The sequence below is a fragment of the Erinaceus europaeus genome, chromosome 3 (assembly GCF_950295315.1).
Source record: "Erinaceus europaeus chromosome 3, mEriEur2.1, whole genome shotgun sequence".
Lineage (NCBI taxonomy): Eukaryota > Metazoa > Chordata > Mammalia > Eulipotyphla > Erinaceidae > Erinaceus > Erinaceus europaeus.
In genome coordinates this window covers 140526988-140553181 of record NC_080164.1, presented here as the reverse complement: position 1 = coordinate 140553181, position 26194 = coordinate 140526988, and the positions used below count along the sequence as shown (strand labels likewise).

At 36.8% G+C, this 26194-nt stretch overlaps 1 non-coding gene across 1 annotated transcript; it reads left to right on the top strand.

Annotated features, from left to right (window-relative positions):
* The first annotated feature begins 15993 nt into the window (after window positions 1–15993).
* On the top strand, window positions 15994–16109 carry LOC132537802 (U5 spliceosomal RNA). The gene has a single exon (XR_009549230.1). It is a non-coding gene; the product is annotated as a U5 spliceosomal RNA (small nuclear RNA).
* The last annotated feature ends 10085 nt before the right edge of the window (window positions 16110–26194 follow it).

Below are 26194 nucleotides of genomic sequence, written 5' to 3'. Positions count from 1 at the left end.
TATAAGGATCTCCAGTTATGCCAACAGCACTTAGTAAAATGAGCAATTTCCTCTAGACATTTGAGATGCCTCTATTATTGTATTCTGAATTTCTTGTGCAATTAGGCTACATCTGCGTTTTCCATCCTGATCCACACATCTGTCTCTATTGATGCATTGGTATCAGTAAATTTTTTTTCTTTCTAGTAGTAATTACATAGGTTTTTATGTTTCAGTGTTTAATAGGCTATCCCCATATCAACACAGTGATTTTCTTCAATGCTTTTCTTGGCTATTCATGGTTGTTTGTTTTCCAAATGAATTTTTATAGTTTAGTTCCAAAAATATAAAGCATCAACAATACATCTGATAAATTAGAATTGCATTTAGTTTCTAAATTAGCATAGGGAAAATTAACCTTTTTATGATGTTTGGCCTTCCTATCTAGAAATATTGACTTTCCTAAATTTATTTAAGTCTATGTGTCTTCCAAGGGTATTTTAGAAGTTTGTTTTAGACAGTTCTTAAATATCCTATATCTAAATGCTTTATTTTTATGTTTGCTATTTTACTCTGTGTGCTTAACCCGGTGCACCACCACCGCTGGCCAGTTTGTTATTTTAAATAGCATCTCAACCTTCTTCAGTGACTTCTAATCGGCTTTTGCTTGTATATTTGAGTGCTTCTGAGTTTTAAAAATTAAAATAATAACTATATACCTACTTGCACAAATAAATACAGTTTTTTTTAATGTGAATCTCTCCTTCTGCAAATGGAGATCGAGGCTTGAACCCACATCCTTGCACATGCCAATATGTGTACTCAACCATGTGTGACACCACCTGACCCCCTTTTGTTTTTTAGATTTCTTAACATGAATGGATATTATTTTGTATAAAAAATGATTATCTTTTTATTATTACTGATTTAATACTGATATACAAAATTACAAGAGAACAGGTACAATTAAAATGAGTTTTCTATAATATCTTAATGCTCTGAATTTATTAGGGATATTTTCTTTAGGTGAATATCCAGTTTTTTTAATTTAATATTTATTTATTTTCTTTTTGTTGCCCTTGTCATTTTTATTGTTGTTGTAGTTAATATTGTTTTTGATGTTGTCATTGTTGGATAGGACAGAGAGAAATGCAGAGAGGAGGGGAAGACAGAGGGAGAGAAAGAACCTTTCACCTGTGAAGCGACTACCCTGTAGATGGGGAGCCTGGGGCTCGAATCGGGATCTTTACGCTGGTCCTTGCACTTTGAGACACCTGCGCTTAACCCGCTGTGCTAGTTAATAACTAATAACTCCCTAGAGTTATTATTTTTTTCCTACCTTGCTGTTCTATAATCAGTTCTATAATCTCTTATATTAAGTTTGGATGACACAGAACTCATTCATCTATCATTTTACATATCTGCATTCACTCCTATTTAAAATATTTTATTTATTTATTTTTAATAAATGAGAGATACAGAAAAACCACAGTACTATGCAACTCTGGTTTATGGTGGTGCTAGGGGTTGAATCTGGGACTTCAGAGCCTCAGCATGACAATCATTTGCATAATCATTTTACCAAAATTATAATTTGCAATACTACAGATGCATATATTTTGCTATTTATTTTAACACGTCATGATTTGGAATTTTATTTCTTAAATCATTTTATATGTTTTATTTTAATGAGAGTCATACAGAGAGTAAGTTGAAGAGAGTGAAATGGAGAGAGGTAGAGGGAAAGTGAAAGAGAGTGACAGAAGGAGAGAAAGAGGTCCAGGGAAGGCCCAGAGTACTGCTCAATTCTGACACAAGGTATTACAAGGAACTGAACCTGGGAGTTTGGAGCATTAGGTATGAAAGAGTTTTTTTATATAACAATTATGTTATCTCCCTTGCCCAGGCTTTTATTTATTTTAATACTGGAACAGAAATATCTGAAAAAGTGCTTGGTACAAAATAGATTTTCAATAGTTAATAACTGAACAGTCAAGTGACTCATATTCATGGTTTCTTTAACTAAACTGATGACTAATTCTTGCTATAGAACATTCCACAATGCTAATGTTTCATGAAAAAACATTTAGGAAAACTGGGTTAAATACTTGTCTGTGGTGTTTGATTTAAATTTGATGATAATCTCTTCAATTTTTATTTTGCTTTGATAATAAATGACTAATTGATAGTATTGAATTAAGTCATCTATCTTCTTGTGTTCTAATTTTATCTAGAATGTTTCTTTACCTTTCCCCAAACTAAACCAAACCTTCTGTTCTGTGTAGAGTAAATATCCCTCAAATATCGATCTCTTTTTTCCTCACGTTCAGTGTATTTATTAGAGATGACTAATTGATTTTAACATATAAGTCAACTCATAGACATCTGAGGCAAAGAAATATTAATGTGTTAAGATGATTTAGATAGTTTAGTCAAGGCTTAGGCAGAATGTTTTTGATGAGTAATGATTGCCTAGGGCAAGAAAGGGTGAGTGACAGCCTGAGTGACATACATTTTTCATCTTTGACTTAGAAGATAAATTTCTTGGGAGAAAATAATTTATTCTCATCTTTAATCTACTCAATGCCTGACATAGAACATTGTCAGTAGATTGCATATATAGCAGAGTCCTTGTACATTTGTTGTTTGCATAATTATTCTATAAATGTTAAAGAAATACATATTTGTATCCTGAATATGAATCTCATCCCTCTGCTTCCTAGGCAGCTTTTTCCCTATAAGAGTAAAATTATTAATCCCTAATATATTACTAGATAACTCTTTCTATGTCACCCAACATCACCTTGTTTATGTATCATAAAACAGAATTCGACAAGGTACCATATGAGAGGAAAACGTCTAGCTTACCTGCACACCTTTCTTGTGCAAAATAAAAATAATTTCTCTTTTTGTTGGCTTAAGATTCCTCAAAGTAATTTATAAAGCTCTGCTAAAATACAAATAATCAATTGAGTTTTTATTAGACATAATTAAAGGCATTTCTCATATTCCTAACTGATAAAATTATAGGGCTATTTCTGATATGAAAATAGTTGAAGAATTCAAGTAGTTGAGGGATTTATCCCTAGTTTTTAAAAAGTTCTTTAATAGGTTATCTCCTTCTAAAAAAAAAATACATAGTATACAAAAGAATACAGATACTTGTTGCTTTTCCTTATATATTGCTATATCAGTTGTTTTTCTTGAAAATTACTTGAAATAGCAAGTGAAAAGCATGCACTTTCAAACATCAAAGCAATGAAATCAAACTTTTTGTATATGCATTACAATTCTCTTTCTCAGCCTATTATTTTGATGATAAATGTTTTAATTTAACATAGAAAACTATGTTCATTGGTCTTGTTTTATAATATCTACGGATTTAATAGTCTTCACTTCAGAAAAAAAATCTTTCAATAGGCAACAAATGATTGCACAATCATGTAGTAATTATAGTTTATCAGTTATCTTTTTAAAATTTATTGGGATTAATGTTTTACATTCAACAGTAGTTTATACATGCATAGCATTTCTCAGTTTTCCACATAACAATAAACCCCCCACTAGGTCCTCTGTCTTTCTTTTTGGACCTATACTGCCCCCCACCCCACTCACCCCAGAGTCTTTTACTTTGGTGCAATACACCAACTCCAGTTCAGGTTCTATTTGTGTTTTCTCTTTTGATCTTGTTTTTCAACTTCTGCCTGAGACTAAGGTCATCCCATATTCATCCTTCTGTTTCTAACTTATTCCATTGTGTGTGTGTATGTGTATCTATATCTATATCTATATCTATATCTATATCTATATCTATATCTATATCTATATCTGTATATCACAACTTGCTCAGCCACGCATCTATTGTTAGACATCTGGGTTGCTTCCAGGTTTTGGCTATTGCAAATTGTGATGCTATGAACATAGGTATACACAAATCTTTTTGGATGGGTGTGTTGGGTTCCTTAGGATATATCCCCAGGAAAAGAATTGCAGGATCATAGGGTAGGTCCATTTCTAGCCTTCTGAGAGTTCTCCAGACTGCTCTCCACAGGGGTTGGACCAATATACTTTCCCACCAGCAGTTGGAGCAATATACTTTCCCACCAGAGTGATGAAATCATGCTTGCATAAGGCTCTGATAATGCCAAAAATAAATGTTTCATAAAACATTCCATTATGTTTTAAGCACCAATATTTGGCACCCAACATCAGGGATTCCTTAGTTGTTGACTTGACCAAGGCAATCTATAAAAAAAAAAAAAACCCTTGCCTATAGAAATAATGAAAATCTCATATAACAAATCACCAAAGATTTTTTCCAGTTAACTTTGAAATTTTTGTGTTGGGTACACAGTCTCTATTTTAGGTGTGACTGGTGGATTTATCAAAGTTTTCAGTAAACCAAGGAACCCAGGGTAAATATGACCCAATACTACCCAGTTTTTCCAACTCCCTACCAGTCCTCTCCTTAGTTCTTGAAGTCTCTGATCCTTGTTACTTCTCAGCAGCAGACTGCATCTATAAAATCAGTAGAATTCCTATTGAATTCCCAATGACATAATTTGAGGAAATTGAACAGTTTTATTCAAGAATTTATGCAGAACTGTAAAAAAGTAAAAATAGCAAAAGCATTACTAAGGAAAAAGAAGAAAAAAAGATGGGGTACATAGAGATGGTTTGAAAAAGTGGGGTGCATAGGGATGGTTTGGTCTTTTTCGAGATATGGAGTAGAAAGGGAAGAAAGAGGGCAAGAGTGAGATGGAGAAGGGAAAACATCTGAAAGATGTGATTGGAAGCAGGAAGTGGGTCCTTGCAGGTTTTTGTGATTATGGATAGAAGTTTAGATAAATATCATCAAAATGAACATTCTCCCCAGAGCCATATACAAATTTAATGCAATACCCATCAAAGTTCCACCAAGCTTCTTTAAGAGAATAGAACAAACACTACAATCATTTTTCTGGAACCTGAAAACACCTAGAATTGCCAAAACCATCCTAAGGAAAAGAAACAGAAATGGAGGCGTCACACTCCCAGACCTTAAACTATATTATAAAGCCATCATCATCAAAACAGCATGGTACTGGAACAAAAATAGGCACACAGACCAGTGGAACAGAATTGAAAGCCCAGAAGTAAATCCCAACACCTATGGGAATCTAATCTTTGATAAGGGGGCCCAAAGGATTAAATGGAAGAAGGAGGCTCTCTTCAATAAATGGTGCTGGGAAAACTGGGTTGAAACATGCAGAAGAATGAAATTGAACCACTTTATCTCACCAGAAACAAAAATCAACTCCAAATGGATCAAAGACCTAGATGTCAGACCAGAAACAATCAAATACTTAGAGGAAAACATTGGTAAAACACTTTCCCATCTACACCTCAAGGACATCTTTGATGAATCAAACCCAATTGCAAGGAAGACCAAAGCAGAAACAAACCAATGGGACTACATCAAATTGAAAAGCTTCTGCACATCCAAAGAAACTATTAAACAAACAGAGAGACCCCTCACAGAATGGGAGAAGATCTTCACATGCCAGACATCAGACAAGAAACTAATCACCAAAATATATAAAGAGCTCAGCAAACTTAGCCGCAAAAAAGCAAATGACCCCATCCAAAAATGGGCAGAGGAAATGAACAAAACATTCACCACAGAGGAGATCCAAAAGGCTAACAAACATATGAAAAACTGCTCTAGGTCACTGATTGTCAGAGAAATGCAAATTAAGACAACACTAAGATACCACCTCACTCCTGTAAGAATGGCATACATCAAAAAGGACAGCAGCAACAAATGCTGGAGAGGATGTGGGGACAGAGGAACCCTTTTACATTGCTGGTGGGAATGTAAATTGGTACAGCCTCTGTGGAGAGCAGTCTGGAAAACTCTCACAAGGCTAGACATGGACCTTCCATATGATCCAGCAATTCCTCTCCTGGGGTTATACCTCAAGGACTCCATAACACCCAACCAAAAAGAGGTGTGTACTCCTATGTTCATAGCAGCACAATTCATAATAGCTAAAACCTGGAAGCAACCCAGGTGCCCAACAACAGATGAATGGCTGAGAAAGCTGTGGTATATATACACAATGGAATACTATGCAGCTATCAAGAACAATGAACCCACCTTCTCTGACCCATCTTGGACAGAGCTAGAAGGAAATATGTTAAGTGAACTAAGTCAGAAAGTTAAAGATGAGTATGGGATGATCCCACTCATCAACAGAAGCTGACTTAGAAGATCTGAAAGGGAAACTAAAAGCAGGACCTGATCAAATTGTAAGTAGGGCACCAAAGTAAAAACCCAGTGGTGAGGGGTAGACATGTAGCTTCCTGGGCCAGTAGGGGGTGGGAATGGGCGGGAGGGATGGGTCACGGTCCTTTGGTGATGGGAATGGTGTTTATGTACACTCCTAGCTAAATGTAGACATATAAATCAGTAGTTAATTAATATGAGAGGGGGAAATCAATTGTATGTCTCAAAGGTTCTCAAAAGACAAACTGAATCTTTTTAATAGATAGGCTACGTATTTGATATGCGGACTCTCTCAAAAGCCTAGACCAAGTAGATTAGAAGCTTCCAATAGCACAGCTATATACAAGATACTGGGTACTGTACAGCAAACCACAACAAAGGGACTTTTCAAAGTTAACCCAATTAACAAATAATGTGATGATAATATTAACTATTGATTGTCTTTTTGAACCCTAAGACAGCAGGAACCTCACATCTTCACTATAGAGCCCCTACTTCCCCCAGTCCTGGCACCCTTGGATCGGGCTCACTTTCCCGTATGCATCTCCCAATCCATACCAAATAATATTGCATCTGCCGATCACAACCTAACCAAAGCAACGATTGCCATCTCAACATGCTTCACCTCAGAGTGTATCCAGAGACTTCACGTGTGGAATGACAACCCTTCAGCTTCATTACTCGGGTGAGACCTTTCCTTTTATAGTACACTCTAATTTCATCTCAGGTAGTTCACTTTCTAACAAAGTCCCATAACCTAGACATACACCAGTTTCTGTGAGAGAGAGCGTATGTGCACACGTATCCATAAACTACTGCAAAATATATACCTGAAAGCAGGATTACACTAGAGTTTGCAGTGAGTACCTCCCTAACACTTCCTCTCCACCATTCCAAACTTGGGATACATGATTGCTCAACAAATTGTTTGGCTTTGTATGTTAACTCTCTTTTCAATCACCAGGTTCCAGATGCCACCAGGATGCTGGCTAGGCTTCCCTGGATTGAAGACCCCACCAATGTGTCCTGGAGCTCAGTTTCCCCAGAGACACACCTTACTAGGGAAAGAGAGAGGCAGACTGGGAGTATGGACCGACCAGTCAACGCCCATGTTCAGCGGGGAAGCAATTACAGAAGCCAGACCCTCTACCTTCTGCAACCCTCAACGACCCTGGGTTCATGCTCCCAGAGGGCTAGAGAATGGGAAGGCTATCATGGGAGAGGGTGGGTTATGGGGATTGGGTGGTGGGAATTGTGTGGAGTTGTACCCCTCCTACCTTATGCTTTTGTTCACTAATCCTTTCTTAAATAAAAAATTTAAAAATATATTAAAAAAAAAAAAAGAAGTTTAGGTTACTGGAAACCTTCCTGGCATGGCTGATGGCTGTGGTTGAGTGGTTGAAGTGGACTGAAGTGGATGTGTTGAGTGGATGTGAAGTTAGAGGCCTGTGATTGAATCCCTTGAGTCAGATGTCTTTACTCTCAGGTAACTCTGAAAGTCAGTAAGTTGGGGGAGTGCAGAGGAGGGAGAGCTTCACAATAACTGTTTATTGATTATAAAGTTATTAATTATAAAATCATGATAATTTTAATGAACATTAAAATAGAATCATAAAGATAAATTGGGAAAATTGATTTTGTTATGGTGAATGCATTGCAGACAATAACTACTGTGATGAAATTCTGTAGATTGACTATCTTAGAAAGGAAATAGCCAATATTACTCATTTTTAATTTCTTTTAAAATATTTATTTATTTATTTATTTATTGGATAGAGACAGGAAAACTGGGATGGGTGGGGGAGACATAGAGGAAAAGAGGGAAGGAGATACTTGCTTGACTACTCATGAAGCATTCTCACTGAAGGTAACGACTGGGGATTTGAAACTGGGTCCTTGCATGTGGTAATATGTATGATCAATCAAGTACACTACCACTTGCTCACTTGCTCCCATATTACTGATTCTAATACCTCTTCATGTTTGGGAAGTTAGCAGACAGACTGGTCTTGAAGGTGATATACAAACTTACTATTTTCACCACCAAACTTACAAAAGGATTGTCATACTGTCTCTTGTCCTTTTGGACCAAAGTCAGATATTCTTAAGTATCACCTATTAATCCAATCTACTTCAAATATTTTTTTCATCATTCTAGTCATACATAAATGCTACATCAAAATATTATATTTTGTCTAGTTTACTACTTAATCATGTGAATTAAGTAAATGCACAGTTATGATCATTCACAAAATGAATGCAGTGTCTTGTTGGTATCCATAATCATTTCAAGCTACTCATCCCTTTTGTTCAACAATGTGTTATCTCAAAATAAATTTGCTCACATTTCATTCATTATTATTACTTGTTATTCCCAATGTTCATATAGGTATGAGCCACCTTCATCCTAGATATAGTTGTAGCTAAGTGTTGGAAAAAAAAATGTATATATCACCAGTTTCTAGATTTTCAGTTTGTTCCTTTATTTAGACATTTTTCCCAGTCTTGAATACTGATATTCTGCAAGGGGCAGTTCCTCACTAGTCAGCTGGGATAAAGGCACTAGAATATCTTTGACTTCTGATGTCTTTCTGCCTGGTTTCTACCTTCAGGTATGTAACTCTAACATGTCCTCTGGGTAAAACATTCCACTTTGGTTCTTTTCCACTTAAGATTCTCAGAGCAACCATGTTTTGCAGATTCAGTGTGGCCATTTGGGATCTGTCACAATGTAGGCCAATTTGGTTCTCAAAAATTTAACAAAGACATTAGAAAAGACTGATAGAAGGCAATTTTGAATTCTTCTTGCAAGATAATTCTCATATGTAAATGTAGTGGTTTTCATGAAGTATTCCTGTGTCTTCAATCTTCTGGAAGACTTTTAAAAGTAGAGGTAGTAACTCTCCCTTGAAAATTTTATAGAATTCATTTGTAAAACCATCTGATCCAGGACTTTTATTCTTGGGAAGATTTTTGATGACTGTTTTAATTTTGTTGGATGTGATGGGCTTGTGCATATTATCTAGTTCCTCTTTATTTAATTTTGGAAGTTCATAGGTATTTGTCCATTTCATAGGAAATTATCCATTTCTTCCAGGTTCTCTAGCTTGGTGGCATATAGTTGTTCATAGAAGCCTCACATGATATATTGAATTTCTGTGGTGTCTATTGTGATATCTCTTTCATTTGCTATCAGATTTATTTGGGTCTTCTCTCTTTTTTGTTTTGTGGGTCTTGCTAAAGGTTTGTCAATTTTGTTCACTCTTTCAAAGAACCTACATTTACTTTCATTGATATTTTCTATGGTTTCTTATTCTCATTGTTATTTATTTATGCCCTAACTTTAGTTTTTTCAGGTCTTCTGGATGCTTTAGCATTCCTTTTGTCTTTGATGTTGTCTAGACTAGAGAAGGTCTCAGCTATTATGTCCTGAAAAATGCTTTCTTCCCCTCCCTCTCTTTCTTCCTCTGGTAAGCCAATATTGCATATATTATTTCTTTTGAAGTCATCCCATAGGTCCCTGTTGTTGTTTTCAGTATTTCTTAACCGTTTTTTGAGATATCTTACTTCTTTTTGAGTTGTCTGTAATTTGTCCTCGATCTTGCTAATTCTGTCTTCAGCCTCATTTATTCTATTCTCTCTCACGTCTACTGTTTTCTGGAGTTCATCTGTTTTGTTACCCTGTTGTGATACTGGTTTAGCTTGTTCAGCTAGTTGTGTTCTTAGCTCAGCTATTTCAGCTTTCAGCTCTCTAATAACCTTGAGATAATTAGTATTTTCTTATTTGTTGTTCCTGTATTTCTGATGACAATTCTTTCAAACTCTGTACTCATTCCTGTGATTATTTCCTTAACTAGTGTTTGGATGTTGACCTCACTATTTTGTGCCTCACCCTTCTTCTTCTTCTAGCGTTTGCCCTTCTTCCATAGCCAGTGATGTAAAGTTTCGAGACCTCCTTTGAATCTGGAGAGGTGGCAGTCGTTGCCTATGTGGGTCATAGTCTGTCTGTAACTGCAGGGGCAGTTCGGGTCATCTCTGGCTCCCCAGCGATGGAACATAGCGGCGCACCGGCCATGGCCTGCTCGATAGCGATTGAGGAGAGCCCAATCAAAACGTGCTAGGTCAAAGCTGGGTTGACGCTTGCAGGGGTCTGTCATCACAGGTGTTTGTTCTTTACCTCAGCTGACTGTAAAGTCTGTTTCCAAGAGTCTGGAACAGAGAAATTCAGTTTAGGCGTAGGAGACCAGATTGGATGATGAGACATCAAGCGTTGGACAGGGTGGGCGAAGATATCCGTGTATATTGGAAGTCCAGTCAAGCATAGACGTGGGAAATGAACTTAGATGATGCCGCATCCCGACGAATATCTGGCGGGGAGATGTTGCTAAGAACTGGCAGCCATGGAACCGGGGTGGAACGGATGGTTCCAGAAATGATCCTCATGGAGGAATATAATTTGGAATTGACTAAGTGGACATGGGGGCTACGGAACCATACTGGGGCACAGGATTCTGCAGTGGAATAGCATAATGCCAGAGATGATGATCGTAGTGTGGAAGCGCTCGCGCCCCATGAGGAGCTGGCCAGTCTTGCAATGATGTTATTCCTTGCACCCACCTTTGCTGCAGTTTTTATGAGATGTTCATGAAATGACAGAGTGCGATCGAGAGTAACGCCAAGATAGACTGGCTGGGCTTCATGCCGGATTCTCGTATTGCCAAGCTGCACATTAAGCTCACGTGAGGCCGAGGCATGGTGTAGATGGAAAATAGATGATACCGTTTTTGCAGTGCTAGGGATTAGTCGCCATTTTTTACAGTAATCAGATATCAGAGACATGTCTTTCATGTTTCCTTGAGGATGTCGAACTTGGATGCTTGAGTTGCACAGCAGATGTCATCGGTGTAGATGAACTTCCTTGAAGAAGTTTCTGGGAGGTCATTGATGTAAATATTAAATATATTTAACATATATTTAATATTTATATCAATGACCAGAACAGAGCCCTGGGGGAGGCAACTTGAGACAAGTCTCCATCTGCTAGACTTGTCACCCAGATGCACCCGGAATCTTCTGTTTTGGAGAAGAAACGATATAGTGTTGGCCACCCATGTAGGCAGGCATCTTGAGATCTTGACTAGGAGACCACAGTGCCAGACCGTGTCATAGGCTGCTGTGAGATCAACAAAGACAGCACCCATCTTTAAATTCTTCTGGAATCCATTTTCAATGTAAGTTGAGAGGGCCAGGACTTGTTCGCAGGTAGATCTTCCTGGGCAGAAACCAGCTTGGGCGGGTGATAGGAATTTCTCTGTAAGAGGAGAAATTCATGACAGAAGCAGCCTCTCAAGGAGTTTGTAACACATGGAGAGGAGAGAAATTGGTCTATAGCTGGCAGCTAGTGTTGGGTCTTTCTTTGGTTTCAAAACTGCTATTATCTTTGCACGACGCCAAATTTTGGGCATAGATTCGGATTCCAAGATGTGGGACAGGAATGTAGTGAGCCACTTCTTTGCCTCGGGGCCCAAGTTAAGAATAAGTTCTGGGGTGATGTTATCATAGCCAGCAGCCATTCCTGGTTTAACCCTCTTCAAAGCGTCTTCCAGTTCAGACACTGTAAAGGGAGAGAGTTTTGGAGATGGACAAGATAAACGGAAGTGGGATGACCACTCATGGGAAATTTCTCTTTTCCAGACTGGGTCGATCTTAGCACGTCCAACTTGAGTTAGGTGACTGGCCACTGAGTTTGGGGCACTTTTAGCTAGACTCTTTCCTGGTTCATTTCTCCAGAATCTCTTCGTGTTGGTTTAACCATTCTATATAATAAGTTATGAGGTCCCTCTCTCAGTACCTTTCAGATGAGATGGGTCGTATTCAGGGTGGTATGGCCATAGATTCTCAGTACCTTTCAAATTACTGGTCACTCTTGCCTGGAGTGACTTGTGTCTAAGTAAGGTACTTAAAGAGTTCATAGTTGTGGAAATTAACATTTTTTTCAATATTATTTCAGTCCCTGAGTTGGAGCACAAAGGCTGTTAAAAGCCTCTTTTGTTCTTTTTCTTCTCTATAGGCTTTGGAAGCCTGAGGGCTTTTAAACTATAAGTAGGCCTCTTAGCTTAATCCCTCACCCCTGACCAAGAGATAAATATGATAGGGTAAAGATAACACAGTGGTTGTGCAAAGAGTCAATCACATCCCAAGTATCCAAAGCTCCAGGCTCAATTCAGCTTTGCCAAGCCAAGCAGCAGGGTCTTGTGTGTTTCTAGACAAGTACTGTTTATAGTCTGTAGGTTCTGATGCAATTATTCACCATGTTCTCATCAGGAGAACAATGTGGAGAGGCTCCCACTATAGAGCCCCACTGCTTGGCCACCTAGATGTAGCTCTTCTCCTGAGTTTCCTGGTCAGTTCTCTGTTCCTAGATGTCAGCACAGGGCCTCCCCTCTGTTGCTTCAGCCTCTGAGGGCAATAGCAATGGAGACTCACAGTTGCATTTGGTGAGTCTTAGGGGAATCATCTCCTCCCTTCACCAATCTTTTTGCTGGCAAAGCAGACAAGACGTGGTGCCTCAACTGGTAAGCTGCCAGATTGTTACCAGCTGCTCAGTCTCTCCTTAGCTCCTCTCTGTCCATGAGCCATATGTCTTTCTACTCACTGGTAGTTTGGTGGGTTCCTGAAGTCATTCTAATTCTGCCTTGTTGAGGTCCCAGGTGGTCTCCTTTGGCATTCTTAGTTGACCTGGGAGAGGAGAGGAGAGAAACCCAGCTAATGCTTCTCTGTAGCCCTGGCTCCAGTTATCTTTTATATTAAAGTACATCACTCTAATCCATCAATCCACCAGCTGGCTGAGCCACTAAAAATGTGATCTAAAAGCTGTCATCTCCAGATAAAAAGACTCTGTGAGTATGGAGTTTTTGTAGTTAGTATGAAGAATATAGGTCTGAGTATGTTTTGAGAACCATAAAAATTTGACAGCGGTATATTAAAATTTATGTTTTGTTATTTTTCATATAACTTCTTCCAGTCTCAGGTTTTTTTAATCTGTAAAATGGGTAAAAAGCTAGCTTATTGTATTATTATTTCTTGGAAGAATGCCTGGCATATAAGGAAGAGAATCTACGGTGAAATATAGACCAATCACATTCTAATTAGTGTACATAAGTTTCTTTTAGTTTAATGTTATCTTTTTTAATGAAATCATCAGTCTACTCTCTGTGTTATCTTTTAGTATTGTGATATGCAGAAATAAGTAGAGGTATATATACATGAAACATAACAGGAATGTTAACTAGACTCTCACTATATCCTAATGATTGTTAAATATCCACATATGCCAGCAAAATGCTGTTCTACATATAAGAATCATACTGTTATCTACTTGCTCAAAAGTATTCACTAATTATTATTTGTATATACTAAAGGATAGATTAGATGGAGGGTAGATAACATAGTGGTTATATAAAGAGACTCTCATATCTGAGGCTCCAAAGTTCTAGGTTCAGTCCCCCTCATCCAACATAAATAGGAGCTGAGAAGTGCTTTGGTAAGGTAAAATATATATATATAGTCTAACTACAGTCAAATGTCCATTTCTCTCTCCTTTCAACATAATATTTTATAACCGTATTTCCTGATTAATTCATGATGCCTCAAATGCAATTCTCCATGGAGTTTTTCCTAACACAACAAACAGCTAAATTCTAATTTCATACTTCTCCTCTATTAAAGTAATTGGTATCTTGTATTGAATCACCTGTATGAGTGCATGAATTGTGACTCTCCAGTTCCATTGCTGGAGTGATTACAAATGCAACACCAGTGCCTAGTGGGTAGAAGTACTAGAACTAACATTGTTTCCTTAAAGCATTGGGTTTCATATGCATGCAATAGTCATAATTTCCTAAAGGCATCGGCCTTGTCCTTCATGGCTATATGCTTAGCATATCTTTTGACAATAGTAGGCAGATAATAAATATAAAAAATATAATGAACACTTTGTCTTACTTCCCCATAAAACACTAAGTAAAAACAACGTTAGAAATATTTTATTAGAAAAAATTCTGGTTTAAAGTTGTTTATTAAATTATCTAATGTTCAATATATTTGAAATGTAGAAAGATATTAAGATTGTTCTTCCAAGCATTGTTCATTAGTTTTCAGTAGTAGTCAATCATAAGCTCCCAGAGAACAAGAACAAGAACATAACATTTATGTTTTTATACCAAAGACATGTGATAGGCATCCCAAAATATCTGTTAAATAAATTATTTTTGGTTACCTAGTACATGGACAAAATTGCTAAGTGTTTGTCAAAGAAAGAAAATTGTTATCTGAAAATCAATAAAACATAATACAAAGGCCAAAAAAGAAAGGAAAGAAATACAATTCTGCTCCTTATATCTACTGCTATCTTGATAAGATATAAAACATACTTTAATTTTCCTAATCTGCAAAATGAAGTGTTTTTTTTCTGAAAATTTGTAAAAAAAAAAAAAAAATTGTAACTGGAGGGATAAAAATGAAAAAAAAAAAAAGCTGCTTAGAATTAATAGAACTTTTGTTTGTTTGTTTGCCTCCAGCGTTATTGCTGGGGCTTGGTGCCTGCACTATGAATCCACTGCTCCTAGAGGCCATTTTTCCCATTTTGTTGCCCTTGTTGTTACCCTTGTTGTCGTTTTTACTGTTGTTGTCATTGCTGTAGTCATTGCTGGATAGGACAGAGAGAAATGGGGAGAGAAGGGGAGACAGAGAGGAGGAGAGAAAAAGATAGATACTTGCAGACCTGTTTCACCCCTTGTGAAGGGACCACCCCTGCAGGTGGGGAGCAAGGGGTTCAAACCCGGTTCCTTATGCCGGTCCTTGCGCTTTGTGCCATGTGTGCTTAACCTGCTACGCAACTTCACGACCACCATATTAATAGAACTTTGCCATGCTTTTTTACCTGAATATTCTAGTGGTCAGTAATAATAATCATCTGAGGTACTAGACTCAAATGCCCTATGTATAATAGTCCCAATTTTCAGAAAGGACAGAATGTCACCCAACCAAAAGTTGATCTTTGTCTACCTAAAGTAGACACTTTTTTCCTCTTTATTAGAGGGATTAATAGTTTACAGTCAACAGTAAAATACAGTAGTTTATACATTTTTATAATCATGTTTCAAAACCATTACTTATGCATATCAACAAACACTATTGCATAATTATAAAGAGTAGGAGTCAATATAATGTCAGCCCTTCCTGTTATTGAATTGTAACCACTCAATATGGAACTGCCTAAAGCAATTGCTGGATGCAATAGATCCAGTTGTATCTCTTTCTGAGTCCACAGAACCAGCGTGCTGTAGCCTGTGGGTTCTACACAAGGCCCTTCCCTCAATTAGGATTTAATCACTTTGGAAAGCAGCTGAGAATTTCAATTTTTTTTTTCCCAAGCTTGCACCAATCTTGTCTATTGTAGCAATTTGATTTTTTTTCTTTCTCTACAATAACACTAAATCTTCTTAGTGGAGACAAATAATGTTGGAGGGATAAGATGGAAGAAACTAATTTTAAAGAATATCTAAATGAACTTCCTAAAGATTTGTCATATACCACTCCATTATACTTGTAGCTTATGCCATAGGCACAGAAAGGAGGTACTTTTAGGCCTTAATTCTTGTGTTTATTGTAACAGTTTCTTGTGTTTATTTTAACAGTTTGTGCCAAAATGACCATTTAAGTCTGCAACCAAAAAAGGTCTGGTAATACTCTGGTTTCTCTTCAGATCGCATAAATCTTTCGACTTTTACTAAAGATTTCCGTGGAGAGGAACAAATCCGAGTCATAACTCAATTTTTTGAGGCCCTTTAATACAAGGGTTATATTAAAAAAAAAAAAAAGGTCTGGTAAAGGATTAGGGTTTAGAAACATGGGGCTCTGGTTTCAAATTTCAACTCTACTGTTTACAAGCCATGTAACATATAGTCATTTATCAGTGTTGAACTTTACTTTCCTTAAACCTAGAAGGGACAAATAGTATATGTTTCTAATGAAGACTGTGGAAATTAAATGCAGTCAATTATGATAAGTGCCTAGCAAGAGACACATAAAATGGTGGTTATCATGTGAATCTCTTCTTTGATACTATCATGACACACAATTATTTTTACTTCATCATAAAAATTATCTCAACAAATCAAATAATATGGATTTTCTGAATATGAAATCCTCATGGGAAGATCTAAAAGTAGCTGTTATTTTTATAAATTTTTTCTTCTTAAATTTTATTATCCCTATTTATTTATTGGATAGAAGCAGCCAGAAATTGAAGGAATGGGGGGATAGAGAGGGGAGAAACAGAGAGACACCTGCAGCCCTGCTTCACCACTCACAAAGCTTTACCCTTGCAGCTGGGGACTGGGAGCTTGAACCTGGTTCCTTGTGCATTGTAACATGTGCTCTCAACCACGTGTGCCACCACCTAGCCCCTCATTTTCATTTTTAAAATTATAGATTGACTATATCTTATTAAAAGATGCCAAAGTGGAGGGAAGCATTATTTTTATCTTTACTTTTATTTCATCTTCACATTTTAGAAAATTAAATTTTCACTGATTATTAACATATTTATTGACATATGATTGTTTAGCTACTATAGATGAATCAGAAGACTTTCGACATGTATATTTTTAGTTTTTAAAGACTGAGAAAAATGTGAGAAATAGTTTTAAAAATAAGTCATCAGGGACTCGGTGGCATGTCTGATTGAAAGCATATGTTATATGCTCAAGGATCTGGGTTCAAGTCTCCAGCTACAGGGGGCAAGATTTGGATGTGGTGAAGAAGAGCTGAAGTATCTTCTCTTTCCCTATTTCCCATATTCCTACTCAAATCCTCTCTCTGTCTATCCAATAAATCAATAAATAAATATTAAAAAATAAGCAAACACAAGATATTTTAATGTGAAAAATGATTCCGTTTTTTTAGTATGCTTGTTTTATACTAGACTAGAAATTTCCTTGTAATGCTCTGAAATTATATGTTCCCAAATTTTTCTTTACACATAGATATATGCTGACCTCTTATGATAAGATATGTGGTAAGACCACATATCTTATCTCACTCCTGTGACTAATGCCTAAACTAGTGTTTGGATGTGGTCCTCAGTCTTATGTGCTTCTACCTTTGGTGGGCTTTTATCTGGGCTTTTCTACTTGTTCATTTCTCCAATGTTTCTTCTTGGTTTAACCATTGTATATGGTGTGTTATAAGTTCCCTTTCTCAGTACTGTTTAATTCACTGATCATACTTGCCTGGATTGACTTGTGTCTAAGTAAGGTACTTAAAAGAGTTCACAGTTTTGGAAACTGACCTTTGTTTCAATGTTATCTCAACCCCTGAGTTTAAGCACAGTGGCTGTTAAACCCTCTTATGTTCTTTTTCTTCCCTATAGGCTGTGAGAGCCTAAGGGATTTTAAACTGTAAGTAGGTTTTTTTATCTTAATCACTCACTCCTGACCAAAAGATCAAATAGGGTCAGGGACAGCTATCACAGTGGTTATGCAAAGAGATTCCTATGCCTGAAGGATCCAAATCCCCAAGCCCAATTTGGCTGCTCTGACAGCAGCCAGAGCTGAGCCAGGCAGCACTCCTAGGCCCTGTGAGTTTCAAAAAAAGAAAAAAGAAAAACAAACAAACAAACCAAAAACCTGTTTTTACTTTTTGTGTTCTGAGGCAATTTTCACTGTGTCTCTCAATCCATCAGGAGAACAATGTGGAAATGCTCCCACTATACAGCCCCACTTCCAGACCACTGGATGTGTAGATCTTCTCTTGTGTTACCTGATCAGTTATCTACACCCTGATGTCAGCACAGGGCCTTCCCCACTGCTACTTCAGCCTTCAAGCAAATGTAGCAATGGAGACTCACAGTTGCATTTGGTGAGTCTTAGGTGAGTCCTCTCCTCCCTTCATCAGTCTTTTTGTTGGTAAAACAGACTGGAGGTGGTTCCTCAATTGGTGAACTGCTGGACTGTTACCAACCTCTCCTGAGTAGATACCAGCTGTTGGCCCCAGGAATCTCTCCTAGAGTTCTTCTCTGTCCACAAGCCACACATATTGGCACTCACCCGTGACTTGGTGGGTTCCCAAGGTAGTCCTAGTCTGTGTTGTTGTGTTCTCAGGTGATCTTCTTTGCTATCCCTACCATATTTTATCTTGAAAATCAACAAGACCTCAAATAGAAGCCATAGCACATGCTAACCATTCTTTAAGGAAAAAAGAAACAAGCTGTAGGGAATGAGAAGCTCACTGTTGTCAAGGTAAACTGGAACATAGTCCTGTCAGTATAGTCTTTAACACATAAATAAACCCTCTTATCTCCCCTTAAGTAGTGTCTAAAAGACATACCAGGACCCCAATGTCCCATTCCCTCCTTTCTCACAGTATTTGCTTTGGTTCAATACACCACATCCAATTCTAATTTCACTATCTGTTCTCCCTTATTTTCTTTTTTTCTTAAGTTGTAACTATAAGTGAAATTATTCCATTTCTTTCTGACTTATCTCACTCAACATGTTACTGTCCAGTTCTGATCACAGTATTGCAAAGGAGATGGCCTTCTCATTTTTGATAACTACACAGCACTCCATTGTGTACATGTACCCCAACTTTCTTAGCATTTCACCTACCATTGGACCCACCACAGCAAATGGAAAAAGGAGTGCCTGTTCAACAAATGGTGTTGGGAAAATTAGGTTGAAACATGGAAAAGAATAAAACGAGCCACCGAATTTCATCATATATAAAATTTAACTCCAAATTAATTTAGAAGTTAGCATAGAAATTATCAAATAGTCATAGGAAAACAGGCAGAGCTCTCCTCCATATAAGTTTTTTCAACATCACAGATTCAAATCCAGTGGCAAGGAAAAGCACACATTTTACTTATACCAATGGGACTAGATCAAAATGAAAAGATTCTGCATGGCAAAGGGAATCACCACCGAACAAAGCCACCCCCCCCAAAGAGTGGGAGAAAAATCTTTATGTATCATACATCTGACAGATTATTGTGAATAATTTTAAAATATCTATTTGTAATTAAAAATATATTTAGGACCTTTTCTGGAATTTTTTTTTAAATTTTTTATTTAAGAAAGGATTAGTGAACAAAAACATAAGGTAGGAGGGGTACAACTCCACACAATTTCCACCACCCAATCCCCATAACCCACCCCCTCCTATGGTAGCTTTCCCATTCTCTAGCCCTCTGGGAGCATGGACCCAGGGTCATTGAGGGTTGCAGAAGGTAGAAGGTCTGGCTTCTGTAATTGCATCCCCGCTGAACATGGGCGTTGACTGGTCGGTCCATACTCCCAGTCTGCCTCTCTCTTTCCCTTGTAAGGTGTGTCTCTGGGGAAACTGAACTCCAGGACACATTGGTGGGATCTTCAATCCAGGGAAGCCTGGCTAGCATCCTGGTGGCATCTGGAACCTGGTGATTGAAAAGAGAGTTAACATATGAAGCCAAACAAATTGTTGAGCAATCATGGATCCCAAGCTTGGAATAGTGGAGAGAAGTGTTAGGGAGGTACTCACTGCAAACTCTAGTGTACTTCTGCTTTCAGGTATATATTTTGCAGTAGTTTATGGATACGTGTGCACATAAGCTCTCTCTCACAGAAACTGGTGTATATCTAGATTATGGGACTTTGTTAGAAAGTGAACTACCTGAGATGAAATTAGCGTGTACTATAAAAGGAAAGGTCTCACCCGAGTAATGAAGTTGAAGGGTTGTCATTCCACACGTGAAGTCTCTGGATACAGTTTGAGGTGAAGCAATCGTTGAGGTGGCAATTGTTGCGTTGATTAGGTTGTGATTGGCGGATGCAATATTATTTGGTTTGGATTGGGAGATGCATACGGGAAAGTGGGCCCTATCCAAGGGTTCCAGGACTGGGGGAAGTAAGGGCTCTATAGTGAAGATGTGAGGTTCCTGCTGTCTTAGGGTTCAAAAAGACAATCGATAGTTAATATTATCATCACATTATTTGTTAATTGGGCTGTCCACTGTCACCGTTACTCTTCAACATAGTATTGGAAGTTCTTGCCATACCAATCAGGCAAAAGAAAGAAATCAAAGGATACAGATTGGAAGGGAAGAAGTCAAGCTCTCACTATTTGCAGATGATATGATAGTATACATAGAAAGACCTAAAGAATCCAGTAGAAAATTACTGGAAGTTATTAGGCAATATAGCAAGGTATCAGGCTACAAAATCAATGTACAAAAATCAGTGGCATTTCTTTATGCAAACACTAAATCTGAAGAAGAAGACATCCAGAAATCACTCCCATTTACTGTTTCAGCAAAGTCAATCAAATACCTAGGAATAAAGTTGACCAAAGAAGTGAAAGACTTGTATACTGAAAACTATGAGTCGCTACTCAAGGAGATAGAAACTGATACCAAGAAATGGAAAGATATCCCATGCTCATAGACTGGATTTTTTAAAAGTAAAATCTGTCTCAGTTCTGATTAATGGTGGTACCAGGAGTTAAACCTAGAACCTCTTGTTACAAGTTCTGTTCTCTGTATCATCTTCCTTAACACTTCTTGGACTTTGTCCTCAGTGTAATACCATAGATAAATATTGTTCAGCGGGGAAGCAAGTACAGAAGCCAGACCTTTTACCTTCTGCAACCCACAATGACCCTGGGTCCATGCTCCCAGAGGGATAGAGAATGGGAAAGCTTTCAGGGGAGGGGGTGGGATATGGAGATTGGGTGGTGAGAATTGTGTGGAATTGTACCCCTCCTACACTATGGTTTTGTTAATTAATCCTTTCTTAAATAAAAAATAAAAAAATAAAAATATTGCCAAAGGATATTGTCTTTGTTCCTCTTAATCTCTACTTAAATACTCATAGCCTGCTTTCTTTGTTTTAAAGTTTTAAAAAATATTTTATTTTTTTATTGTTGGATAGAAACAGAGAGAAAATTGAGAGGGTGGGGAAAGGTAAAGAGGGAGAGAGACACCTGCAGCACTGCTTCACTACTTGTGTATCTTCCATTCCCTGCAGGTGGGGACCATGGGCATGAACCTGGGTCCTTGAGCATTGTAATGTGTGTGCTTAACCAGGTGTGCCACCAATTGGCTCCACTCATATCCAACTTTCCATAACACTGTTTTCTTTTTTTTAAACAAAAGGAATGTAACATTTAGATGATTAAACTATTATCTCTCATTTTAGTGGGTCTCAGTGTATTTTATTTTATAGTGTCTGTATTTTCTTTTCATAAAATAAAACTTTGAGGCTGGGTGGTGGCTCACCTGGTTGAGCACACTTTACAATGCTCAAGGATCAGATTCAAGCCCTTAGTCCCCACCTGCAGGTGGAAAGCTTTCTCTCTGTTTCTAGCTATCTTTATCAAGTAAAAATTAATTTAAAAAAACCTAGATACTATAAAAAATAAATGAAACTTTTATTGTTACTAAGTAAAATTTTTATCAAATAAAAAGAATTCACTTTTTTTAAAAGCCAGAGTTGAGCAGTGTTCTGGTCTCTATTTTTTAAAATTTGTTTATTTATTTGATTCGGTAGAATAGAGAGAAATTGGGAGGGGGAGAAATAGAGAGAGAGAGAGAGAAAGAGAGAGGAACTTGCAGCACTGCTCACCAGTCATGAAGCTTAACCCCTGCAGGTTGTGCATAGTTTAAATGCACTTAACCAGGTGTACCACTATATGGCCCCAGAATTACCTTTTCCATGTCACAATTTTCACAGTAGTGAAAACTTGCCTGTAATTTTGATCCCCATTTCCTCTATAATTTCCTCCAATTCCTAAATAAAAACAAAAAATGTATTTTACTTATATAGTATATGGAGAATACAATGTATATACTGCTTAATTTGAAAACATTTATAATATATAATAATATAATGTTCTACAAGGAGAAATTTTTTTTCTTTATCATCCACTCCAATGATCCAAATGATAGTTCCCATATATACTAGGCATGAGTACAGTTTGGTATGTTAATTTATACATATCACAATTAAATACATGTGCTATGAGTAAATGCAAAAGCGGCATTATCAAAACCATAAAAATATGTAATAATTTTATTTGGTTTTGCAGATCATTCAAGTTTCATTATGTTAAGCTACTATAAACATTATGTCCTATTGCCTCCCCAAGAGAACATTTCAATGGTTAATTTTTTCTCTCTTTTAAATAGAAGAAACATGGATTTCTGGAAATTGTTGTCTTACAGATTGGAAGCATTTTAGTAAAATGTCATGAGACAATATATAGTAAGTATATGATTTTTTCTTCAGCCAGTAAAATGAGACTCAAAATGCCAGCATGTTTGAGTGACAGTTGCTTAAATATGAAATGAAATGTTCTCTCCACTTCAGTTTTACTTGGTTGCTCTATGTTAGAAAATGATTGAAGAATTCAATAATCTGATTAAGAAGACTGTCAAAAGAAAAGTCTCTAGAGAAAGACCAAACTATTATTTAGTTTAATATAAAGGTAATAAAATCACAGCCATTAGGAACAATGGAAGAAAGAGTGGACTGAGACGGGGGCAAATCTATGTGAAACTGTTTTCCTGACTACTTATGTCTAAATACTAAGACTGTATAATAGATATACACTTAGAAAAGTGATGATGAGACATTCTGTGAAAATGACACCACAAGTCTCATCCATTATGGCTGGTCATCCATCAAAGCTTTATTTGTAGTGTTTGGATTGATGGAATGAAAAGAAGGAAATCATTCCCTATTTTAGTTGAAGGGTGAAGGGACAGATTCACTTAAAATATTGCAATCCACTTTTATGACAAAAAAAAATAGCCCTTAATCAAATGAATGCTTTCAAATAAATAGCAAAGTTGTAAGAGATCCTTTGGTTCACCTTATAACAAGTAATACTGCCATAAAGCAGGTGCCAATAAACACCACCATTAATGGAAAGGTTTAGTCCTTGTTTGATTCTGATGAACTTGTTGGGCCTGAGGCACTGATAGGAGTTTCGGGAGTGATATGAATTTTCTAGATGTGGATCAATTATAGATCATCCATAGCCATGGGAGGCAGAGTCACTTTATCAAAAAGGCTTTTTAACAAGGGTCATGCCATAAGCTAATATGGAGCATATAAGAGAACTAGAATAAGCATGAAAATAAAGAATAATAATAGCTAGAGAAAATATGGAGCTGGTGGAGTATGTAAAAGGCAAGGGCAATACCCATGTGAAGAAAAGTTCTATTTAAGTTAATAGAATAAAATGGAGAGCAGGAATAAGCAGTGTTACATATCTATTTTTTTCTTTTGGGACCTTCACCACACTAGTATACCCTTTCAGATAAAAAGAGACAGGGGGAAAGAAAGAAAGACAACATTGTACCAAATCTTCCACCAGTATTTTGGGGACTAGTCTCAAAATGTGGATCAAGTACATGGCAAAGCAGACACCCTCCAACATCAACTATCTGGCCAGTCAGCATATACATTCTTATTATTATACATTCTTAATACATATTGACTGTTATACAGTAAATTGATACTGTAATTGAAGTTGAGGTGTAAATACTGGTTAATTGAATCATACAGATTGGGTTATGTTGCTGGATACAGATGGGAATTAAATTTAAATAACACATAAAAATTTAGATTATTATTAAAATTAGAGTATTTTGCAGAAGGTGCTTGGTTGTGACACACCTGGTTTAGTGCACACATTGAAGTATGTACACACCTGGATTTAAGCCCATGGTCCCTACCTGCAGGGGGGAACATCCTAAGTGGGGGAATAGTACTGCAGGTGATTCCCTTTCTCTCTCTTTACCTCTCCTTACTCTTTCAAAAGTTGTCTCTATCCAAAATCAATAACACTAGAATATTTGGTTGAGTTACCGTAAAACATGATGTGAAATTCTTAGGAAAGTAATTGAAAATCAGTTTAGAAGAATGTGGAATCATAATTGACTTCTGTTGACTAACTGAACTTTCTCAACTTAGAAATAACATGTACACATTTCATAGTATGAGTACATACACATTCACCAGTAAACTAAAATATTAGTCTTTTACTTTTGATAATGAGCCTGAAGCAGGATTCAAAGAATATGCAAAGAACTCTATGGTTAGAAGACTTATACCAAAGCCAGATATCATATCTTTATACTTACTTGTTTTTCTGTTTCCTTATATCTTGTAAGGGAAAATAGCTGGACATATATTTAAAACATAAATCAGCAAGCTTCTGACACCTGACAAAAGGGCAGAGTAACAAGCTCCTTTATTTGTAAGGAGTGATGCTGAAAAAAAAAATCATGTGGTAGACACTAACTGTTGAGTGTGATGTAACACAGCTTGAAAGGATATGCCATACAGCACAGTCAGAATTCAGCTTTCCATGCCCTTTTATAATGTCAGGAGACATAATACATTGTTAAAAAACTGCCAACTTATTCCCCAGAGGAGATGCCATCTCTGTGATGGGTAAGGTCATTTTCCTTCTTCAACCCTTTAGTTCTCTGGAAATATGAATGAAAGATATTATGAGTGTGAACTGTTAACACCAATAACTAGTTATTCATGACATTCAAATATTATTTGCAAGAAAGATTTATTTTCTAAATTGATGTATTAAGATTTCAAATTACTAAAAATAATGAATGTTATCTTATGCTCTGTATAATTGGAGATTACCTCTCAGTTTTTTGTTATTGTTCATTCAGTGTACTTAGTACCATCCCTTGTAGCTTGTTTTCAAGTGCAAAGAATCAGTTTAAGTACATTGCACGTCAGGATTCTTCTTGACTGTGATGGCTGCTACCTACGTCTTCTCATTTTTCCATGGGATCCAATTTGAAGAGAGTTATAGCAGAGTATACAAGGTCACATATCTTTCTGCCTCTCACTCATCATTTTTTTTCTCTTATCTATGCCATCCTTTAAATTTAAGTCCAGTAAGATGGAAATAAAAGAAATTTCAATTATAGAAATGTTAATTATACATGTGACTTTGATTGAATACAGAATAAGGCAATAAAGATATATATAGTTATAGCCTCAAGGAGAAAAGAAGGATAATGGGAATAGGATAAAATGAAAAGAAGAATAGAGATAGTAAAAGAGAGGACACTACACTAGCATGTGCCATTCTGGGCATGAATGTGAGATACATGCTTACAAATTGGATAGTCTACCTATTGTCCAACATTCTTGTCTACTTTAATTTTTTAAAATTTATTATCTTTATTTATTTGATACAGGCAGCCAGAAATTGAGAGGGAAGGATGAGTTAGAGAGGGAGAGAGAGACAGAGAGAAATCTGTACCACTGCTTCACCACTTGTGAAGCTTTCCCCCTGAAGGTGGGTCCGGGTACTTGAACCTGGGTGCACTTAACTGGGTGTACTACCCCTGGGCCCCTGAAATTTTTAACTCTTTTTTTTTAACAGTAATTTGTTTCTTAAATTTATATATCTATATTCTTTTTTGTGTCTTATTAATGAGATTGTTAGAGCATGTGGCTTATCAATGCCTTTTATTGTAATATAAAATATGGCCCCTCTCAGGAAATCGCTAACCTAAATTTCTGGCCTAATAGGTTGTCTTGAATTTGAACTTAGACTAAATAAAATAACATTGCAGTGGCATGAATTTCAGTTAAGTGTGTGAGGTAATATTTGATCCATTTGTTTTCAGAGGTAACCTAGCATATGTACTCGACATTTTGTGAGAACCTAAGGAAAAGGAGATGAGAGATTGAACAAGGCAGACATAGTTTCTGTCATCTTAGGTTTAAAAACTCATCATAGGTTTAAAATAGACATAAGAAATTGTTTTTGATTTAGTTTTCCTTGCAATTGGGTTTGTATCACCAAAGATGCCCTTGAGGTTTAGATAGGAAAGTTTTCTCCCAATATTTTCCTCTAAATATT